The sequence below is a fragment of the Neovison vison genome, chromosome 1 (genome assembly GCF_020171115.1).
Source record: "Neovison vison isolate M4711 chromosome 1, ASM_NN_V1, whole genome shotgun sequence".
Classification (NCBI taxonomy): domain Eukaryota; kingdom Metazoa; phylum Chordata; class Mammalia; order Carnivora; family Mustelidae; genus Neogale; species Neogale vison.
In genome coordinates, this window is record NC_058091.1 from 130,913,154 (window position 1) to 130,935,710 (window position 22,557).

The 22,557-nt window shown below is 46.0% G+C and overlaps 1 pseudogene; it reads left to right on the top strand.

Moving 5' to 3' along the window:
- Positions 1–10,049: 10,049 nt before the first annotated feature.
- Positions 10,050–10,577, top strand: LOC122907803 (annotated as a pseudogene).
- The last annotated feature ends 11,980 nt before the right edge of the window (positions 10,578–22,557 follow it).

Genomic DNA, 22,557 nt, shown 5'->3' on the forward strand with positions numbered 1-22,557 from the left:
CACGATCTCTCATCTTCTTTCTCTTGACTTGAGTAAATACATCTCTGTAGTTTCTGGTTCTCTATGACCCCTTCACAAGTCCTTAGACATCGGGATGTACCTTTCTAGACTCTCTGTATTGGGGATCCCTTTGTCCCTCCAGGGAAGCCCTTTTAGGACAAGATTAAGACATCCCCTTCCTAGCTTTCTCTCGTCACCCATCCTTTGCCCATCACACATCCTTTACCATGACATATTTAGGTTAGGCCAAACCCAGTGCGGTAACAGCCTCTCCCCCAATTCAGGAAGCTAGCAGTCCCACCGCCTTCAGACTCATCAGGCAGGAGTTAGACACCAGTCCTCTGAGTACCCCCAAACTACAGGGGACACACATTTTGCTTTCTAACTGGAAGCACTAAAGCCCTTTTCCATACGCTTGAGGTGAGGGAAAAGCATCCCGACCCCTGCCCCCGCAATGGGAGGTGGGGGGGACACAAAGCACACTGAGAACTCTCTCTACACAGCATTCTTTGTCAGTGCCCCTCCCACTCCTCTTCATGAGGTTTAGGGATCCAGGAGTCATGACCAATCTTGAAAAGTTTGTATTTCTGTCCCTCACCTTTCTTTGGAAAACAGTATGTGTTATCTTCATGCTTTGGGTAAAACTTGTGTCTTAACATCCTGTTACAATGTCTCTGAACCTTGGGCACACATTTTTGTCTCCCCTGTAAAGTGGGAATCACGGATTTATAGATGTCAACCATTTGATTGCTGTGAGGACTCACAAAGGTATCTAAATCAATTCCTAATTGTTTCTGGCATGGAGTAGACGCCCAGCCAATGGTTCTTCTCTCCCACTTGACCCCAAGCTCTTGAAGGTGTTAATTGAGTCTGGTGGGAATAACTTGCCTGGAAAAGTTATTTCTCATGTCAGCTTTTGGAGAAACCATAAGACCTTCTGATTCTAAAGCCCTGGTATGTACCTGAGGTCAATTTCTATGCTTCATCCCTGTGGCTGGCCCCTAGCTCAGCCTACACAGGAGGTGAAGGGTGGTTCCTTTAAATATGGGCCTCCTGGCCCTTCACCCAGAGCAACTAGCATTGATGATACCTAAGGCAGACTCAGGAGGAACTCAAAGCCTCAGGACCATGGAGTTTGTCTGACCAAAGGATAAATGAAAGTAATTGCTCAACAGATTTTCCCCTTCCGGGGCCCATTATGTCCCTACACTGACTTCCCTAATGGGTCGGGGGAAAGTGGAGAGGGGTATATTTTCCTGAAAAGGAAAAGTAATATTCAGGAAGACTGAGAAACTGGCCCTACCTCTTCCACTGAACTTCATCTTGTAAAACAGTCTCAGAAACAGCCAAGATTTCAACTGGTTGTGGCATGAAGTCTGGGAGGAGCTGGGGAATTACAGTCACCATTTTTAAGGTTTCTGGGTATACCAGGTTTCCTTACCTGGGCCTGAGTTGAGACTTAGGCAACACTTCCCCCTAGAGGTCCTCTGGTGCTTTTGGTCATGCTCCTTCAACCACAGGATCTTGGGGTATCATCTTAGATATAAGATATTCCATTACAGGTAGACACTCGACTGCATCCCTTGATTTGTGGTGATTCTGGAGTTCAAAGGAAATAAGTTGAGCCTATCCACAGATGAACTTCAGGTATATATGGACCTGTTCAAGGGACAGGGGCCAGGACCAGGGCAAGAGATTTAATGAAGGCCCACAACACTAAGTTCAAATATTTCAAAGTTATAAATTAACCTAATAAACTATCAAATACAATATATCCTCCAGTTTTGACAAATGTACTTTCATAATGACATGGACAGCTAAGATCAGATTCAGAATTCTTAGACTATTTGGACTTGTCCTTCTAAACATCAGAGTGTGGGAGAGCCAGTGTGTCCTCCATACTGCCCAGCTTCTGCTTGCACATGCAGCTCCATCTGTCACTGCAAGAAGGTTCGAGTGCACATATGTGGACAACCTAGACCCCATTTCCAAGCTCTGTCCACAGTATCCCTTAAACAGTTGTCTCTGGTCCACCTCCTAGGTCTAGGCTGCACGTACTAGAAACACAGCCAGATAAGAGGGTGTGCAAACTCTAGATATCATGGGCCCACTTGGGCAGGGATTCCAGGAATCCGGGCACTCAGAGCATGGAAGACCATGGTCTCTACGTGACCATGATCCTTTGGTCCTATTGAATCCTCACTGTCTGAGGTGGAACACGTCTAGAAAGCTGAACGTGGGGCTCAGGATGAAGGTCTTTTTATTTGAATCTGATGACCATTATTGACTGGGGAATCTCTAATGGAAGCCATTTTGGCTGCTGAGAAAAACATAACCGACGGTGGATGAGAAAGAAGGCTGGAAGAGTTGACAGGATGAGTAGCACAGCTCGGCTGATGAAGGCACAAATGGTTCCAGGTATAGGGGGAGGCTGTTCTCCACCCATTCTCAACCCAGTGGCTCCCCTTTCAGCAACCTCACATCACCCTCACACCAAATCCTAGTGCCCGTACATGCTAGGAAGGGGAGGGCTTCCATATAAAGAAAACAACCAAATCCAGCTTAGGAATTCAACAACTCTGGTGTGGGAAGTCCCTCTGCCAGAGTTGGTCATGAGGATCAAGAAGCCTATTTCCCATAGGTCAGAGGACCTAAGTGGAAGATGTGGACAGAGGACAGATGTGGAAGATTTGTGGATCGTGGGAGGTGAGGGGGTTCCAAGATCAGTGGTCATTGGGGTGGGAGAGGTGACACGAGGGAGGCAGAGAGGAGTCCATGGGGCAGAAGGATGAAGAGGGCTGTTGACCCGGAAATAGCGGGTTTCGAGAGCTGCAGTTGACCGTCTCGCTATAAATGAGCTCCCTGGGGACAGAGAGAAAGAAAACCTAAGGAACAATCTGACCTAATTTCCATGAGGACTTTAGAGACTATTGGAAAAGGGGGTTCTGGGAAAAGACAGGCTTTTCTGTGGTTTAAGGCACTGCGAATCAAGTAGATGAAGAGTCAGAGTGTCTAGATATGGAGCCAATAGAACATGATTAATTGGGATGCACAGATCAGTAAGGCCTGGGGTTACCTGGTTCCAGAAGCTTTTTTTTGGAAAAATGGAAATTTGAGAAAATTAACTTACGTTTCATATAGAGGAGTCTGGGTGCATTATACACTTGTAGTATGTACTTAATTATAGTTTAAGAAGGAATGGGGTGCGCACACACAAAAAACACTTCCAACATCTAGGAGATAGGGACGCCTGTCTTCAGGAGGAGGCAATTGAAATGGTCTTTGCCATCTCATGCTCAGCTGTGATCTTTTCCAGTTAATTCTCAGGAAGACAGATGTTTCCAATTTAGCCCTGAAGAGTACACAGTAATAAAATAATGTTCAAATTGGCATGTTGGTAGGGCCTAGTGTTTACAATCCATTCTGAATAAGAAGCTTTGCCTCTGCCTGTTTTCATTTCCGTCAGGAAGATGGGGTTGCCAAGCAGGCATTATCATGTTATCTTCTGAACTTTTATGTTCAGATTCTTAGACATAACATTCTTTGAAATGCTCTGCAGAAGCTGACTAAATATTTATATATTTTTTTCAAACATGAAGTTCCTTCTCCTCCTTCTCCTTCTCCTCCTTTCTCTTCTCTTTCTTCTCCTTCTCCCTCTCCCTCTCCTTCTCCGCCCTCTCCCCCTCCCCTCCCCGTCCCCCACTCGCTCCTCCCTATCTCCTCCTCCTTCTAGGTGTGGCAAAAAATATGCATTTCTGATGGCACCTCCTTAGACCTTGTTTGAATATTTGTGAGGCTTTTTAGAAGACACTAGAGACTTGTTCTACTGGTTAGGCCTCTGTGGGGCTGAGAGATTCCATGAGAGCCCCATGATCTGTTTAACTCAGAGAAAATTCAAACAAGCCATGGAGAATGATGGAATCAGCACAAGGAAAGAACACGGCTCATCACGTAGAGTATCCCAGTGAAGTACAAGGAAGAACATGAGTTCTAGAATATTATGTGCTCTGGCTGAGGCCAACCACCCCAGGTCCTAAGGAAGAAAACCTCAGTTCAGTTTACATTCCATTAGTGGTGCCCTTGAGCTAGGATTCTGTGGTACCTCAATCCTCATTCAGGTTCCAGGTCTGTGCTTTTTGGGCAGTGGGAGGATATTGTGACTGTCATTCCCTTGGGATTTCTCCTATTGAGAGTGAGAGTCTACTCCCCCTCCTTTTGATTCGGGGCTGCCCTGTGTCTGCTCCAACATCTGAGTATGTTAGGAGCAATGTTATGGCAGACCTAGGGCTAGGGAAGCTTGCAGCTTCCACTCTGGTCTGTTGGAGTTCTGAGCTGCCAGAGAACAAGTCCAGCTCCTCTGTTGGAAAAGACCACATGGAAAGGCCCTGGGACTCCATGGAGAGGGGGAGAGATTCTGCTGAACCCAGTAGTACAGACCTCTCTATCAAGACGCCAAACACATGAGCAAAACCTTCTTAGATACCCTCCAGATCCAGCCTGAACAGCATCTAGTGGCTCCAGGCAGAAGTACAAGGAGAAGAGTTCCCCAACTGAATCCTGCCCAGGTTTCTAACACAAAATTGTGAGTGCTAATTGTGGTTTTAAGTCATTACATTATGGATAGTTTGTTTATATGGTAACAAACAGCTAGGGCAGGCATAGTGGCCACCCAGGAAATAATGTTCTGCAGACATCATCCTGGCATGCCTTGATAGAGCCCGTTCCTGGGTGTTGCACTATAAGAAAATAAATCCTCCAGAAAGAGATATTCTTTTAACCATTTCCCCTCTCTCCAGAAGAGAGTCACAGATACACCTCAGAGACTTGGAGTTACATGGTGCCTAAGACTGTGCTCTTCGCTCCATCTCAGCCCTCCTGCAAATAGACATCCATCCAGCGGACAGCCTCTACCATCCAGCACATGGTACAAATCTGAATCTTCCTGGCCACGTAGCTTGGACTCAAGCCCGAGTCTGCTACCAAAACAGTATCTTACTTGTACCCCAGGTCAGCATTTTCCGATCTGCCAAGAATGTCCCTGGATCCAATGACTCCCTCCCCTTGACTATGTTGACAAAAGAGAGATGGTTGAGGTTGGTCTTCCACCAAAACTCATCTGTATTGCCATTGTCTTTAACTGGAAATTTTCGTCATGAGAATTCTCAAAGCAAGTACAGCTACAGTTGGGGGAGAGAAAAGATCTCAGTGGAATGCAGCTTTGTAGATAAGAGTGAAAAATAGCTCAACAAGTTACAAAATTTACCATCTGCATAAGCCTCAGTATATATTACAGAGACAATGAAATAAACAAAATCAGTGTTATTGACTCAGTGTGAATAGCTCCTGGCTCTAGAACCATAGACATGTAATTGAACTTAAGCTGCCTTTAGCTGTGTTGGGCTTGTCAGGTGGTCCTCTGAATCTAATGGCTGATCATGAAACTGTGTGGAAAAAAATCCAAAGGACTGGCATTCCTTCTGAGGCAATATCTCTCAATAAGGAAAGTGCTGTAAAACGGATCAGTGTAATGAACTGTATTTTAGGATTTTAATAACACCTTTTCTATTGTTAGGAAATGTAGCATGAAACTAAATTTTCCCCCCAAGCAATTTTTCGAAGTTCATTTTTGGAGACTTTTTCTGTATGGAATGATGACATATTGATTTCAAGGATTTCTGGATACAAAACAAAAAATTCAACTGACTTTATTTCCCTAGAAAAGATCTCAAGTCACATTGGTTACGCTCCTTCATTTGGTAGGAATGTCGTGAACGTGTAATGAGATGACATTTTGGTTTCTGCAAGGATTATATGTGTGTTCTAGGAGATGCCTGAGTTCTCAGTGAGGATTATTTTGTTTTAATTTCTATGGCATTATAAGAAAATGAATATTAGCATATTCTGAATCATCAGAATGGCTATATTATAACCAAGTACTTTCACATACCTTCAGGGCCTCTGTGTGCTTGAGTTTAATTTATAATTTGTTTTTAATTTATAGTTGCATGAGAACTATACGTATCACTTTAGTGCTTTATGTGCACACATATATTATTTTATTAAGCTCATTTCTTTGTGTCAGGCACTGATCTAAAAACTTGAAATGTCTTATTGCCTTTGTTTCCTACAACAGCTCAGTGAAGAAGGTGGTAGTCTTAACCCCATCGTATATATGAGGTTATTGAGGCATAACGAGGTAAAGCTGAAGTAACAGAAGACTCAACTCAATGGTTTTACAATAGTAATAGAAATTTGTCAAATCACATCATAGAAAAGTCTGGAGGTAGAGTGAGCCTCAGATACAGTTTGGCTAGGGATCCGGCTCAGCGTCTCTCTAATTGCTTTGGCTCAACCCCTATTATGGGTCAGCTTCATTTTCTGGTTGGCTTCCATCAGGATCACAAGATGGCCACTTCATCCACCAAGACTACATGTTTCCTCATTCACACCTTGGGGGTAAGAGTCACTTCCACATCTCCTCCTGGCTTTGCTATGATTGTTTTGCTTTGCTTCAACCCAAGTTTTGGCACTAATAGGTTTAGGCTTGAAATAATCACTGTGCCAGTGGGGATGATTTGATCATGATGGGCTCCTTTGACCCATGGAAGTCTACGCATAGAGTTGAAGGAGACTGAGTTCCACAAAATCACAGTATCCACCATAATCACAGTATCCACCCCATTAAGTTGCCCAAGGTTATGTGAGAAATAAGTGGTAACCACAACCCAACCCAGAAGACTGACTCCAGATTTGGCCCTTTTAACTCCTAAATACATATCTAATTATCTTCATAATAAAAATTATTTAAATAAACATCCTGTTCATTCCATACTCAATTTTAAGAAAGATTATGTGAGACAATATTATTAAAAAGGAAAGAGAAAAGGTATGATTCTGTATCAGTTATTTATTGCTGTGTAACAAATCAGTCCAAAACTTCATGGCTTATCTTTTGTGATTTCTGTGGGTCAGGAACTCAGGAAGTTTTGGCAGGATAGTTCTGGCTCAAGTCTCTCATGTGGTTCCAGTCAGACAGTGGCTGGAGCTGGGACGGTTGGGGTTAGTTGGACAGCTCTCTTCAGTTGGTCTCGGAGACTGTGTGGTCTCTCTGCATGGGCTAGTTTGGGCTTCCTCTGAGCATGGTGGCTTCAGAGCAGATAGATGACTGATGTGGTAACTTGGGCTTCCAGAAACAAGTGTCCCCAGAGAATCAGGGAAAGCTTTATCATCTTTTAGAACCTAGTCTCTAAAGTCACACATCCTTTTCACCAGAGTCATGAACCTACCCAAATTTATGGGCTGGGAACATAGACTCCACGTCTCTGTGGGAGGATTATCAAAGTCAATTGCAACTAAATGGTGTGGGATGGGAGACACCATTGTGGCCATCTTTGGAAAATACAGTCTGCCACAATTTCTACACTTCTATTGTTGATGGGTTCTTGAGATCTTAAAACAGAATTAACACCTAATTGAGTAGCAAGCAGTGGCTTGTGGACACCCACAGTTCTTGCTTGCTTTCAAATTTCAACCAACCTGTTTACAACATGGTTTCAGAAGAGGGGCACCTGTTTGGCTCAGCCGGTTTGATATGGGAAATCTGTGTGCTAAGGTAGCCAACCAATCCAGTAGGGGAATCCCAGTCCCAGCCCCAGGGCCATTCCAGGTTTTCCCTCCTGCCCTGCTGGCTCTGGTGTGATAGAGCACCGCAGATATGGCTATCAGGCACATGTAAAAATGTTCATCATCACTAGCCATCAGGGAGATTCAAATTAAAACCACATTGAGATACCACCTTACACCAGCTAGAATGGCCAAAATTAGCAAGACAGGAAACAACGTGTGTTGGAGAAGATGTCGAGAAAGGGGAACCCTCTTACACTGTTGGTGGGAATGCAAGTTGGTGCAGCCACTTTGGAGAACAGTGTGGAGATTCCTCAAGAAATTAAAAATAGAGCTTCCCTATGACTCTGCCATTGCACTACTGGGTATTTGCCCCACAGATAGAGATGTAGTGAAAAGAAGGGCCATCTGTATCCCAATGTTTATAGTAGCAATGGCCACGCCAAACTGTGGAAAGAACCAAGATGCCCTTCAACGGATGAATGGATAAGGAAGATGTGGTCCATATACACTATGGAATATTATGCCTCCATCAGAAAGGATGAATACCCAACTTTTGTAGCAACATGGAAGAGATTAAGTTGAGTGAAAAAAGTCAAGCAGAGAGAGTCAATTATCATATGGTTTCACTTATTTGTGGAGCATAAGGAATAACACAGAGGACATGGGGAGATGGAGAGGAAAAGGGAGTTGAAGGTAATTGGAGGGGGAGATGAACCATGAGAGACTGTGGACTCTGAAAAACAATCTGAGGGTTTTGAAGAGGTGGGAGTTGGAAGGCTGGGTGAACCTGGTGGTGGGTATTATGGAGGGCACGGATTGCATGGAGCACTGGGTATGGTGCATAGACAATGAATTCTGTTACACTGAAAAGAAATTAAATTTTAAAAAAGTTTAAAAAACTACCCTCTTTGTTTGTGCTCGGGGCTGGGGGCTCAGACCCCAAGAGATTACTCTCCTCTGAGCTTGCTGGTGTCGAATAAACCTCTGATCCTCCAACTTCTCCAAGGGCCACTTGGTTCTTCTGCCAGGATCCAGTCCAGGTTCCATAACATTTGTTTCCTTGACCAGGAAAACCAACCACGCTGGCCAATTGTTGCCACTGGTTTGGGGGCAACCGTGGGTGGTGATGGAACGAGGGGTTGTAACCCAGAAGGTGCGCCCGGGCTAATCTTCGGCAGTCTTCCACCCGGTCGCCTGGGACAGGCCCACTCCTGCTCCACTGTTCCCGCCAGCCTCAAAGGATACTTGGCAGGTGAAGACCTGGTCCCCGTGTCGGATTCCGGTAAGGCCTGGCGCCCCAGGACCCAGTCAGGCCCACTCATCACAGTGGAAGGGGAGACTGATCACCTCCTGGAGACCTCTTAGAGGTCTCACAGGTCAGGGCCTCCCAGTGGGGGAGGGCCCTCAGGTCAGGAGTCTCCTAAGGTCGGGGGGCAGGAAGGAATTTCCAAAAGGAATTCCACAGGTCAGGGCTTGGGGGGGGCGGGTAGAACTTTGGTGTGAATGGTGAATGAGTGAACGGCCGGCCTATTTGTGTTTGTGGCTCCAAGGTCTTGAGACTATGGAGTCTGAGTGGGCCCCAACCTGTTTGAGTGGTGACCTTATAGGATCTATGGCCAGTCCTTGAGGCACCTGTCTGGGGTTAATATGGACTAACTATGGCTAAGATACACCCAAGTCTCCTCCGGGAGGGTGGACAGGTGGGCGTCTGATTGGTCTCTCCTCTGGAGGGACACCCACCCTTCATTTGTCCTTGCGCCAGCGAGGCAGGGAAGGAACACATAGGGTCAACAAGAGAGCCCCTGTTCATCATGGGTGGGAGCTCTTCAAAACCTATAGTCCTTGAGACCATGATCAAAAATTTCAAGAAGGGGTTATTAGAAGACTATGGAGTTAAGATGCCTCCCGGCAAACTGAAAACCCTATGTGAGTTCAAATAGCCCACCTTTAATGTCAGACAGCCTTCAGAAGGGACACTGGATGTCCCACATGTTCTTCAGGTATGGTGAGTTTTAACAGGAGAACCAGGAGACCCTGACCTGTTTCCGCACATTGACTCCTGGCTAGGAATTCCCCAGACCCTCCCCCCTGGGTGCAATTTGCTTGTGATAGGCAGGGACAGGCCAGGGTCTGAATCTCTTCTAAGTGGCCCAAAAAGACTGACTGAAGCCCCAGCCACGGAACTCCCCCGAATGGCTGGCAGGTGGGCACTTGCTCTGCCCCGTCCTGGCCCACTGCTCTGGCTCCAGCCTCCTCGCCTCTCACCTGCTCCTGCCTCCCTCCCTTTCCACTGTCCATGTGGCAGCAGGGTGGGCCACAGGTGGTCAGATGCGTGATGGCGGCGATGCAGTGGCCCCGCTGAGCCTGCCAGCTCCGGATGCCGGGGGCTGGCCACTTGAGGTGGCTCAGGGCCAGGCAGCAACATGCAGAAGGGTGAAGAGCTGGACAGCTTTGAGGGTGAGGCCTTAGACCGTTCCATGATCTGGGGCATCAGCAGGCGGTACCAGCCCACCACCGAGCCCGTGAGCCAATGCTGCGGCCTGGCCAGCCTGCGCTGTGACCCCGACTACCTGGACCTCGAGCTAGCCTGCCTCAAGGTCGTCCAATGGATTTGGGCCCTGATTGAGTTCATCTGCATAAAGGCCATCATGGAGAGCTCCCTGTGTGAAGGCCTCTCCTTTTCTGAGTTTGTGAGTGTAACACATTCGTGGTCACTGGAATCTGGCTGATTCTGTTCAGCCTAAACCTTCACATGAGATCCCCAGATCAACTGGAACCTGACAGATTTGGTCAACACTGGGCTCAGCTCTTTCCCAGAGACATGGACAATGGCCCTGAGATTCAGTGCCTGGACACACGAGCCCACCTGTGAGACCCCTTCTCCCTATCATCCTCGTGCCCATCCTTTCAACCAAGTTTCCTTTCCCTCGTCACGTCAGATTTTCCTGTGATTACGCTGAATTTTTTCCTTTTCATTCTGGGAAAGGGTTTTCAGGGTGGCCCTGTTTGTGGGTCTATGAGATGGAGAGGCCCCGACCACCGAAATGGGGGAGACCCAGAACCCCTTGGCCAGGGATCAATGTGCCAACCGTAAAGAAAAGGGGCATCAGAAAAACAAATGTCCCAACTGGGGAAAGGCTCAAAAGCCCAGCTGTGATAAGGAAGAACCCTGAGAATGGGACCTCATAGGTCTTGCAGAAATAGATTCAGGGTGGGGGGTGGGCTCTCTTCTCCTTGGCTCCCATGAGCCCATGATCAGAATGAAAATAGGGGGCCAATCAATGACTTTTTACGGTTGATACTGGGGCCGAGCACTCTGTCGTCACCTCCCCAGTGGCCCTTCTCAGCTAAAGAACTGTGACCATCCTTGTGGCTAGCAGGACATGGGCAACACAACAGCCCATTTGCCAGGCTCATCAGTGTGAACTCGGGGGTCACAAGGTCCGACATGAACTCCTTTATCCACCCGATTGCCCATCCTCCTCCTGAGCTGAGACCTGCTCTCCAAGGTTGGGGCTCAGATAACCTTTGAGCCCACCGGGCACACCAACCTCCAAGTGAACCCAGGGCAAGAGGAGTTGGGGTCTCTGGTACTAGCGATTACCACACCAAGGGAAGATGAATAGAGGTTATCCTGGGCCCAGCCCAAGCTGAGGAGCCCGTCGGGAGTTCAGGCTCACTTTCCCTTCAGTATGGGCTGAAGACATCCCACCTAGACTAGGCCAAAATTGGGACCTACAGAAGAAAAGGTAGTGCTGGGAATACTCACCCAGACCACTGGGCCCTGGCAACGGCCAGCTGCATATCTGTCAAAGAAACAGGACCCCCTGGAAGCAGTATGGCCTGTGCCTCAGGGCCACAGTCCTACTCATTAAGGAGGCAGACCAGCTCACCCTGGGAGCAAGAACTGAACGTCAAGGACCCTCATGCAGGTACGTCCCTCATGAACACACAGGGGCACCGCTTCCTTTCCAGCTCTCGCCTAGCACAATACCAAGGGCTCCTCTGAAAATTTGCAGGTCGCCCTTGAAAGAGTAAAGACATTAAATCCAGCAACCCTTCTTCCTATGGAAGAGGGAGAACCAGACCATGACTGCTCCGAGGTAACTGATGAAGTCTACACGAGGCGTCCAGGCTTACCGGATCAAGCCATAAAGAATCCAGAGTTCACGCTGTTCAGCGATGGCAGCAAGAGGGTGTCCGGAAAGCAGGTTATGAAGTGACCAGAACCACTGAAGTCCTAGAGGCTGAGGCGTTACCAGCTGGATGATCAGCACAACAGGCTGACCCATACGCCTGAGTCCGAGCCCTCACTCTCGGTGAAGGTGAGCGGGTCAACATCCACATTGACTCTCCATGACTTTGCTACATCTACAAGGAAAGGGGCCTCCTTACCGCTGCAGGAAAAGCTATCAAAAACAAGGAAGAGATACTGAAACTCCTCAAAGCCATGTGGCTTCCAAGAGAAGAAGCAATTCTGTACAGTAAGGGACCCCAGTAAGGAGATGACCCCATAGTGTGGGGAAATCATCAGGCAGATGAGCCTGTCAAGACCGTAGCCAGTAAGGACTTGGACAGAGCCCCTTCCCTCACCGTGGCCCTGACACCCCCAGAAAAAGTTTCTCTGCCTCGGTACACTAGAAAGAAAAGAGAATGAGCCATGGCTGAAGGGGCCACCCTCAGTAAAAGAAATCGTGGGTGATGCCAGATGGGCGTGTCTTCATCCCAACAGTAACAGGAGGGCATCTAGTCAAGAAATACCACCAACTTGCCCACCTGGGAAAAACCTCATCAGAGGCCCTCCTGCAGAAGCAGGCCTACATCAGCAGCTGCCAGCACCGTGTGGAGCAACCAGTGAACAATACACTGCACGTGCTAAAAATAGCACTAGGCCTGCACCACGGCCTGCCAGGCATCCAGAGGAGGGGAGGAACCTCTTTTGAAGATCTAGAGATAAACTTTGCAGATGTACTGCCAAGCAAGGGGTTCAGATATCTCCTACCGGTAATGCACATATACTCTGGGTGGGTCGAGGCCTTCCCAACCAGGATGGAACAAAGCCAGGAAGTAGCCAAAGTCCTCTTGTGGGAGGTCATGCCCCGGTTTGGCCTGCTATCAATGATCCACAGTAACGATGGGCCTGCATCATAGCAGACATTGTACGGGTCTTGACCAAGCCTCTCGGCATCACCTGGAGGCTCCACACCACCTACCGGCCCCAAAGCTCAGGGAAAGTAGAGCGATTGAATCTTACTCTTGAGGGAGCCTTAGTAAAGGTTTGTGAGGAGACTAACCTCCCACGGCCAGATCTGCTACCGCTGGCCCTCCTGTGTGCCCGCTGCACACCCGGGACGCTGGGTTACTCCCCTTCCAAATTAGTGTGTGGACGGCCTCCCCCATGCCTGGGGAACCTTCCAAGAAACTTATATCAGACTGGTGGTAAAGAGACAGAAAAACAACTTCAGGCCCTGGGGACCACCCTAAATAATGACAAAGGTACATCATTGAGAAGGCCCCAATCTCCTCAGGGTCCCAAGTGCACTCCTTTTAGGCAGGGGACTCAGTCTGGGTCAAGCATTTTTTAAAAAGGGACCCCCTCAAACCACAGTGGACAGGGCCTCACACCGTTGTTCTAACCACTCTTACTGCCCTTGGTCTCTGGTGTCATCCCCGTGGGTCCACCGCTCCAGAGTGAACAAAGCCCATCACCTGGATGAGAAGCCGCCCCAGTGGAAAGTCCAATCAAACCCTGTAGACTCACTCTGGCTTCACCTCTAACGAGACCCCACTGACTAATGGACACCTGCTTGCCATGGTCTGTAGTTCTCATCGGTGTAACATCCCTTATCCTAGGGGGCAGACCCTACACTGTTGCCTCTCCTGACTGGATTTTCCCCCAGCGACTTGCCATTGTTGTTGTTTATTAAGTGACCCTGAGGTGTATTACTACAGTGATTGCCCAGAGGTTTTATCTGCTGTCGGGCTAGCCACAGTGGCTCCCTGTAAGATTGTGGACCCAACTTTGACTGGCCCTCTGCTGTCTACTCCTGAGCACATTTCACTATGGTTTTCCCGACCCCAGTCAGTCCTGGTCTTCTGCTACCTGGTGTGCTGTTCCTCCTCACTACCTTTAGCTTGCCAAACCCGGCGGGCCGGGGGAGGGCCAGACACCCCGCACAATCGGTCAGGCACGCTGGTCAGTCTCTCACCTGATCTTTCAGTCCTCCCCGGGGGCGACGCTCCACTTCCATGGAGACCCCCCAAGCTGCCTTCTTGTGAGCCTGCTGGTTGCGTCAGGAGCTACCCTCCGCGCCACTGGCCTCAGGATGCCACAGGCTCAGGACCAGGGGCTAACTCAACAACTCATGGCAGGTTTTTCTGCCCTCCCTCAGTCAGCCCTAGCTCGGCAGTGCCAGCACAAGTCGCTGGCCTCGGTGGTCCCCCAGAACAGGTGCGGGCTTGACCTGCTCACAGCTGCACAATGGGGACTCGGCCTCTTCTTACAGGAGAAATGTTGTTTCTATGCTAATGAGTCGGGGTGATCCAAAAAAACGCTAACCCAGTTATAGGAACAAGGAAATCACCAGTGGAAATCAGGCAACTGGGTGGTATTCCCTCTCACCGTTGTTCCCTTGGTTCGCCCCCCTCACCGGCCCCCACCATACGCTCCTCCTCACAGTACGATTTGGTCCTTGTACTCTCAATGCTCTTACTAGGTTTATCGCTGCTCAAATTGCCACGATCAGACTCCAGCTGCTCCTTATTCACTATTGCCCCCTAAAAATAAAATGATGCCCTCTAAACTAGGTATTTAAAGGGTCATCGAAGAGGGGAATGATAGGGGAAATCTGTGTTCTAAGGTGGTTGACCGATCCAGCAGGGGAATCCCAGTCCCGGCCCTAGGGCCATTCTGGGTTTTCCCTCCTGCCCCGCCTGCTACAGAGAGCCACAGATATGGGAGTAAACGTGTATAAGTGACCCCCTTTATTTGTGCTTGGGGCTCTTGGGAAATTACTCTCCTCTGAGCCCGTCACGTTAAATAAATCTCCTGTCCTCCAAGGCCTCTGAGTGCTGCTTGTCTCCTTCATCGGGATCCAGTCCAGGTTCCATAACAGATTAAGCATCTGACTCTTGATTTTGGCTCAGGTCATGATCTTACGGTCATGAGATCAAGCCCCACACTGGGCTCCATGCTGAGCGTGAAGTCTGCTTAAGATTTTCTCTCCCCCTCCTTCTGCCCTTCAGGCCCAACATGTGCTTCCTCTCTCTCCCTAAAAAACAAAAATCAAATATGGTTTCGGAAGGGATTAATAATTCCTTCCCCACCACAGTTGCATTATACAGGGGTTGACTTCTGTATAACATTGTGTTGATTGCAAGGACTTTCTTTCTCACGTGTGTGCATTGGGAAGTGATAAAATCAGGAGGTTTGGAATAGAGAAAAATATAAAGTGAGTAGGAGATCAGGAAGAGAGATTTTTCCACTAAAACTTGGGAGAAAGGAAAGAAGATGAGGAAAATCTAATCTGAGACTTGGAAAATAGTCTCCTGTCTGTGGGACAGAGGGAGCTGAGACATTAATTACAGCTGCTGAGAGCTCCTGATTGACCTTGCAGGGATGCTGGGCAAGTCAAGCTGTGTAACTCTGGGCAGTGGGAAGGGGCTGAAGAAGAAATACCTATGTGCACAAGGGCACACAAAGTCTCTCAAACACACAAGCTCTGTGTCTCTAAAATCACAGCAAGATTGAAGCAATTCACGTCATAATATTAGTTACAAAAAAAGCAAAGAATCTACATGCTCATTATCTGTAATAAGGAAAAACAAGCCTTTCACTAAAACCAGGAGAAAGAAAAAGGCTTCTAGCTATTAGAATATGATAAGTAGAACTTAATCTTAGAAAACCATTCCCGAAGATTTATATATGTAAAATCTCATTGGCAGGTTGAAAATAGAACTGCGATATGATCCAGCAATTACCCTTCTGTGTAATTCTCCAAAAGAATTTATTTATTTTTTTTTAAAAGGTTTTATTTATTTATTTATTTGAGAGAGATCACAAGCAGGCAGAGAGGCAGGCAGAGAGAGAGGAGGAAGCAGGCTCCCTGCTGAGCAGAGAGCCCGATGTGGGGCTCGATCCCAAGACTCCGAGTTCATGACCTGAGCCGAAGGCAGCGGCTTAACCCGCTGAGCCACGCAGGCGCCCCTCTCCAAAAGAATTTAAATCAGGATCCAGAAGAGATGCTTTCATTCCCATGTTCATTGCAGCATTATTCACAATAACCAAGAGGTGGGACCAACCTAAATGTCCATTGACAAATGAATGGATAATGAAAATGTGGTCTGTGCATACAATGGAGTATTATTCAGCCTTCAAGATGAAGGAACTTCTAACACAAGCTACAGCATGGAGGAACCTTAAGGACATTGTTAAGTGGAATAAATCAGTTATAAAATGACAAATGCTGTATGATTCCTCCTATATGAGGTCCTTAGAGGAGTCAAGTTCATAGAGACAGAAAGTAGGATGGTGGTTTCTAGGAACTGGGGGGTGAGAGAGCAAAAGGGGAGTTGCTGTCCGGTAAGTACAGACTTTCAGATTTGCAAGATGAAGAAGTTCTAGAGACCCACTATACATCATTTTGCCCAGAGTTAGCAGTACTACACTGTACACTGAAATATTGTTAAGAGGGGGAAATCTTAGGTGTTTTTGTCATAATAAAAAAATCATTGGTAATTTAATTACTCCCTAGGTTGTCTTTATGCTTGATTTTTGTGCATATAAAGTGTTATTATAATGGCATTCACATGTTTCCTTGCAATTTCTCCCTTCCCAACTTATTTTGCCTTAACATTTCTCCAAATTAAGCCATACCTTGGGGCTTCCAGAAAACTAACTCTCCTGGTTAGGGGTGGCCACCACAGGGATGTTAACTTCTTAGGGTAACTGTATGTGGTTATAATGTTCTTGAATTAAGATTTGGCTAGTAGTGCATCTGAGTCTACAATGTGAGCAATTTTCTGAAAGTGTTTTTACTGGAGAAAATGTGCAACTAAGTGGGAACTCTTTTAATTAATTACTTTCATGGTTGGTTACCCCTTCATTGCTTGTGTTTACAACCAATTTTCAGAGGTAATTTTTGCAATCCAAAATGAGCACACAAGGTCAGGAGAATGACTCAAAAATATAAGCTTGCAAGGGCAGACTATCCATATCATTTTAATTATTTCAGGCCTTACAAAAAGATTTTTGACTAAAGTGACTTACTCATTTTTTAGAGCTTAGACTTTAAAAAAAATCAACCTTTTAGTTCTCCACAATAGAATAAAAACAGACTTTTGGATACAAGGTGATATTTTGGCAGGTTTTGAATAGGCCAGTGACCAGGAACTTTCTGAATCTAAGGTTGTGACTCCAATTTCACAGTTTTTTTTTTCCTCTTGAAAATGAATCTTATCTATAGCAATGTTTCATATATTTTTTCAATTTATTTATTTTCAGAAAAACATTATTCATTATTTTTTCACCACACCCAGTATTTTTAAAAAATCTAATTGCTCAAGTTATTCTTTAGGTTATGAATTTTTATTAATGAGGTGCCTGGATAGCTCAGTCCATTAAGCATCTGACTCTTGATGTTGGCTCAGGTCATGATCTCAGGGTCATGGGATCGAGCCCTGCATCAGACTCTGCGCTGGGCATGGAACCTGCTTGGGATTCTCTCTCTCCTTCTTCTTTTGCTCCTCCCCCCTGCTTGCACTGTCTGCCTCCCTCTATAAAAAAGAAAGAAAGAGAAAAAGAGAGAAAGAAAGAACGGGAGAAAGAAAGAAAAAAAAAGAGAAAAGAATTATTAATAAGAAGCCCCTGTGGATGGCTAGGATAAGTGTCAGGGTTCTATTAAGGTCTTCATAGTTGACCATATCCAGATCCTCAGGGACAATCCATTCCAATCTCTTTTCTTTTTCAAACAAAGATAAGGCGGCAAGTAGTCTGGTGTCTTACCTGACTGACAGAGAACTGGAGCTCCACACTGGAAACCAAGAACCTGGGAGGTTGCAGTATCTGGGTCTTGACCTCTGTGTTAGTCTGCTGGAGCTACTGGAGCAAAGTACCATAGACTGGCTGGCTTAAAAAACACAAAGTTATTTCCTGCAGTTCCGGAGGCTGGAAGTCCAAGACCAAAGTGCCACCCAATTTGGCTCCTGGTGAGAATTCTCTTTCTGGCTTGCAGAAGGCTGTTTTCTTGGTGTGTGCTCACTTAGTGGAAAGAGAGAGAGAGGAGAGAGAGAGACAGAGAATTCTTCTTCTTACAAGTGCACTAATCCCACCATGAAGGCCCAGTTTCACAACCTTATCTAACCTTAATTATCTCCCAAAGGCCACATTTCCCAAGACCCTCCACTTAACAGTAGGGTCTAGGCCTTCAACATACAAATTTGGGGGCAACCCATTTCAGTGCATATCAACCTTTCTTAACTACCTTTCTTCTGGAGTAGAGTAGGAGCTCTGATTTTCTGGGGCATATTCAGGATTCTTCTCAGTATCTTGGTTTTAATATATGAAAAGTGATTCTTACCAGCAACTTCCTGTCAAAGTTTATTTAGGGTAACAGTTGCCCATCATGGAACACCAAATCTACTCTGATACATTAGATGTAAAAGTTAAACTGATATATATGTTTAATGATCATTACCATTTGGGGGAGAAATTATTACTATATACCTATTATTACCATTCAACAGTCTTTCTCGCTTGTGGGGCCCATTTCCTGTAGTAGCATGAGATCTAGTGTAGGTGGCTTCAAGATTGGGTTCTACCTCTGGCTCTGGGACCTGCAAAGCTAAGCTGTGAATCCTCCCACCTAAAAAAAGTCCTTTCTATCCATATTACTTGGGAAAGAGGGACAGATGTCTTCCCCCTGCCCTCTTGGTGTTGCTGTGACTTCTCAGAGCTGTGGGTCCATCTTTTCTACTGTAGATTCCCCTTTCTTCTGTTGGTCTCAGTCTGGACTCCACTGCAGTTGCATATATATGGGCATGTGTGTACCTGTGTACATGTGGGGTATAAAGGACACTGATTTTTTTTTTTTAAAGATTTTATTTATTTATTTGTCAGAGAGAGAGGGAGAGAGAGCGAGCACAGGCAGACAGAGAGGCAGGCAGAGGCAGAGGGAGAAGCAGGCTCCCTGCCGAGCAAGGAGCCCGATGAGGGACTCGATCCCAGGACGCTGAGATCATGACCTGAGCCGAAGGCAGCTGCTTAACCAACTGAGCCACCCAGGCGTCCCAAGGACACTGATTTTACAGGATCTATATTTTTAAGTGATAATTATCCAAAACCAAGCAGCTTAGGGAAAGAAAGAATGTACTGACTCAGGTAAGTAAATGGTAAAAAGAACGAGGTTCTCTTTTTCACTTCTTTCTTTTCACACATCATCATTTTCCTGAACTATTTTTCTCCTTAGGGTTAGAATCATGGGTACTGGTAGCATTGGGGAGACATCCTCCCAAATTTTCCCTCTGAGAGGAAAGGGCTTCTTTTAACTGGAAGGGTTCTGATGGGCCTGGGTTGGATCCTGGGCCAGCTGGAAGAGCCTAACTGGGGCCGAGAGCTTCCCCTGGACTTGTGTGGCCATGTGGGGTGGCACCTTGAAGCACAAGGGTGACCCATGTGCAATTTCCTCATGTAATCCATGTAAAACAACTTCCTCAAAGAAGAAAGGAGGGAAAAAGCATGGCCTTTGCCCTGAGAATCATGAGCTGGGCAGCCACCTCATTTCTCAAACTGTCTCACAGGCCTCACATCCCTCTTGGTAGCTCTGTGGAGCTTATCTTTACAGCCTTCCACGGATATCTATATAGATGGATCAGATTTTGTTGGAGGACAACCTATGGTGGAAAGAATTGCAAACCACGTGGTGATGTTGACTGTGGTAGGCAGTTGTCAGGACAAGCATGCCCAATGGTCAGCCTCCCACAGGGAAATTTGTTCTGATACACCCAGCTTCTGTGTGTAGGTCCCCAACCTCTGTACCGTGTGCTTCCTTCCTCTAAGCTTCACCTTGACGTTCCCTCTGCCATTGGGCTCTGTTATGCCCCAGGACACACCTTCCTCCTCTCACCAGTGCTTTCCCAGAGTCTTAATTAGTGAGTTCAGAAATAGCATCCTAGGGTCTCTGGGAAGATGGGCTGTGGTGGTCTTTGCCACTCCAAGTCCTCCAGAGTTGCTCAGGTGGTGGGTTTTGCTACCCCTGCTTCAAAATATTTTATGTTGGACTCTTCTCAGACGCTGTCCTGGCAGACTTCCCAGGGCTGTTCTTCTTTATGCCCTGCCCCCCCAGTGTGAGGTGTAGAAGTGCATATTTATTTTCCTGATTGTCTAGCAGAAAGAGATTAATACATTCCTCACAGTTCTGTAATTGCAAGGCCTACTTACTCACAATGAATCTGCACTTTGGATTTCAAATGGTTTCTCAGTGGGTCTGTTGGGGATAATAAACAGGCACATTACTTAGCCATTTTCAATGGTTGCTTCCCTGGCTACTAAAAAGACCTTGCCAATACACTGAATTTTCTGCTTAGAGAGGGTGGATTAACTTCTTAGATAAGGATCATGCTTCTTAATCTCTGTCTGGGGAAAAGAGTTGTTTTTTTTTCCCCTCTCCATTATGCAAGTGATTTTCCTTCGAGTATCCCCAGCAGGCTTGCAAATTTCTTTGAAGTTTGTGGTTTATCATAAAATTAATGTAAATTTTTCAACCTACTCCATTTTATATGTTTATAACTAATATTTTAAATTACTTCTTATTGAGCCAAATATATTTTCTGAAAAGATGTGTCATATTCATCTTGTTACCCTGTTATTCTTGATCTTTGAGTAATTCTTGGCAATCGCTTGAGAAGCCTGGTAATATGTCATTACTGTCTTACTACTCCCTCCCCTCCAATCTCTAAGCTCCTGAAGCAACTTGGAGGAGCCCAAGCCTTTGTCAAACTGAATCTTTGGGGCACATAACCTCACCCAGATCTTAGAGGGCGATGAAGGGGAACAAACTTCATAGACAAGACCAGGACAGCCCTTGGCATTTGCAACACCCATACTTTCTTTCAGTCACTTTGTAACTTGGGACTTCAGCTTCATGTACTCACTGGCCCTTATGAATCATTGATTCAGATATTTCTCAACTGAATGTAGCACCACCAACTCCTGGAGATCCTGGACTGGGTGTGTATGTGAGTCAAGGCATCCACACTCCTCTGGATCTGGTGGTTGCATTTTGCTGCCCAGTATCCATTCACTCGTCTCTGATAACCACACCCCAATATCACTCTGGGGGAACCACCCCTAATCCACTCTCTTCTCATTTACTTTTGGTTGTTTTGGCTCCTTTGAGGTACAGAACATATGACTCAGGTCTGGCCAATCAGCATGTCTCGGTTCCCTGGCTGGGGACCCAATATGACTCAATCAGAGTGAATAAAATGAAATCCTATTGGGCTTAAAGCCTGGAAGATATACAATCTAGATCTTCTGTAGACATCTTGTGATCAAGAAGAGAGAGACTGTCTGAAAATAAAGCCAAAACACAGAATAGATCATGGCCAGTAGACCATGTGATGAAGAAAAACTGAGTCCTGGCAACATCGTTTGGCATTTACACAAAGCTATGCTTGAAGCCAATACTACCCCTGAACTTTACAGTTATCTTAGTTAATAAATTACATTTTTGGCTTAATCCTATTAGGGCTGGATTTGTCTTTTGTCTTTTAGAAATGAATGAATTCTAACTATATGTTCCATGTAAGCAGGATCTAGCCTGCCTAATTTACCACTGTATCCACAAAACTGGGAACAATGGTTGACACCTAATAGGCACTCAAGAAGTATTTGCTGAATAAATGAGTGATTGATGAATTAGTACCAGGAATAAGAGTTAGCAAGTAGCCGATTCTGGAATAGGGAATTGGCTGGCTCAATGTTGAATGGAAGTCAGAAGGAACTCTATCCCAGGTTATTAAGTTGACAATATTAATTAAGCAGTAGTAAAAATCCTGGTCAAATTTTCACTGCTGTGTGTTGGCACTCACACCATGGACTACCAAAGGTAACATCATTGTACTTGGTAGGAAGAATTCCAGGTGTTAGAATATGCTGGTTACATTTTGTGGTTTTAGTGAGGGCTTACAACAAAAATACAAGCCCAAGCCAACTACAGTTTGTGATTGCTTGATTTTGAAGACAGTGTTCAGCCTAAATCCATGTCATTAAGAAATGATTTGATAGAGCATAGCTTTTAAGTAAGGCATTACCTCTTAAAACCACCTCAGGCATGACTACAGAGGATAATGGACAAAGAGATCTTCCAAGAAGAAGAAATTATGAGCCACGGGAGAAAACAGATGAGGAAGAACTTCCCAGGTCTGCCCAGGTTGGCCAACCAAGGATCAAGGTCCAATGCCAGGAAGTAAGCCTTGTTATTCCTGTCCACTGGAACATGACATTTGCTTTGGATTAGTGACCACTCAGTCATTTCCAATTCTTGCTTTTCCCAAATGGTCTTACAGCAGTTACCTTGTTCTCGCCTCACCATTATATATTGAGTGCAAGGGGTTGCTAAAATGATCATTAAGCTATACACTATCAGATTTTAAGGCAAGATATTTTGCCCTGATTAAGAGGATTGCTTATCTTCCAGAGATCCTAGGTTTGGTGCCAGATAAGAATCAGATTATCTCCTTTTGGAGAAGTGGTGAATGTATTTTGCAAAGATAGCAGACAGAGAAGAGACTGAGTATGAGTGTTAGGGTGAGTGTGTGTGTGCGTGTGTGAAAGCAAGATCTTTGTTTTGTCGTTTTGTTAAAGATTTTATTTATTCATTGGAGACCGAGAAAGTAAGACAGAGAGATCATGAGCAGGGTAGGGGGCAGAGG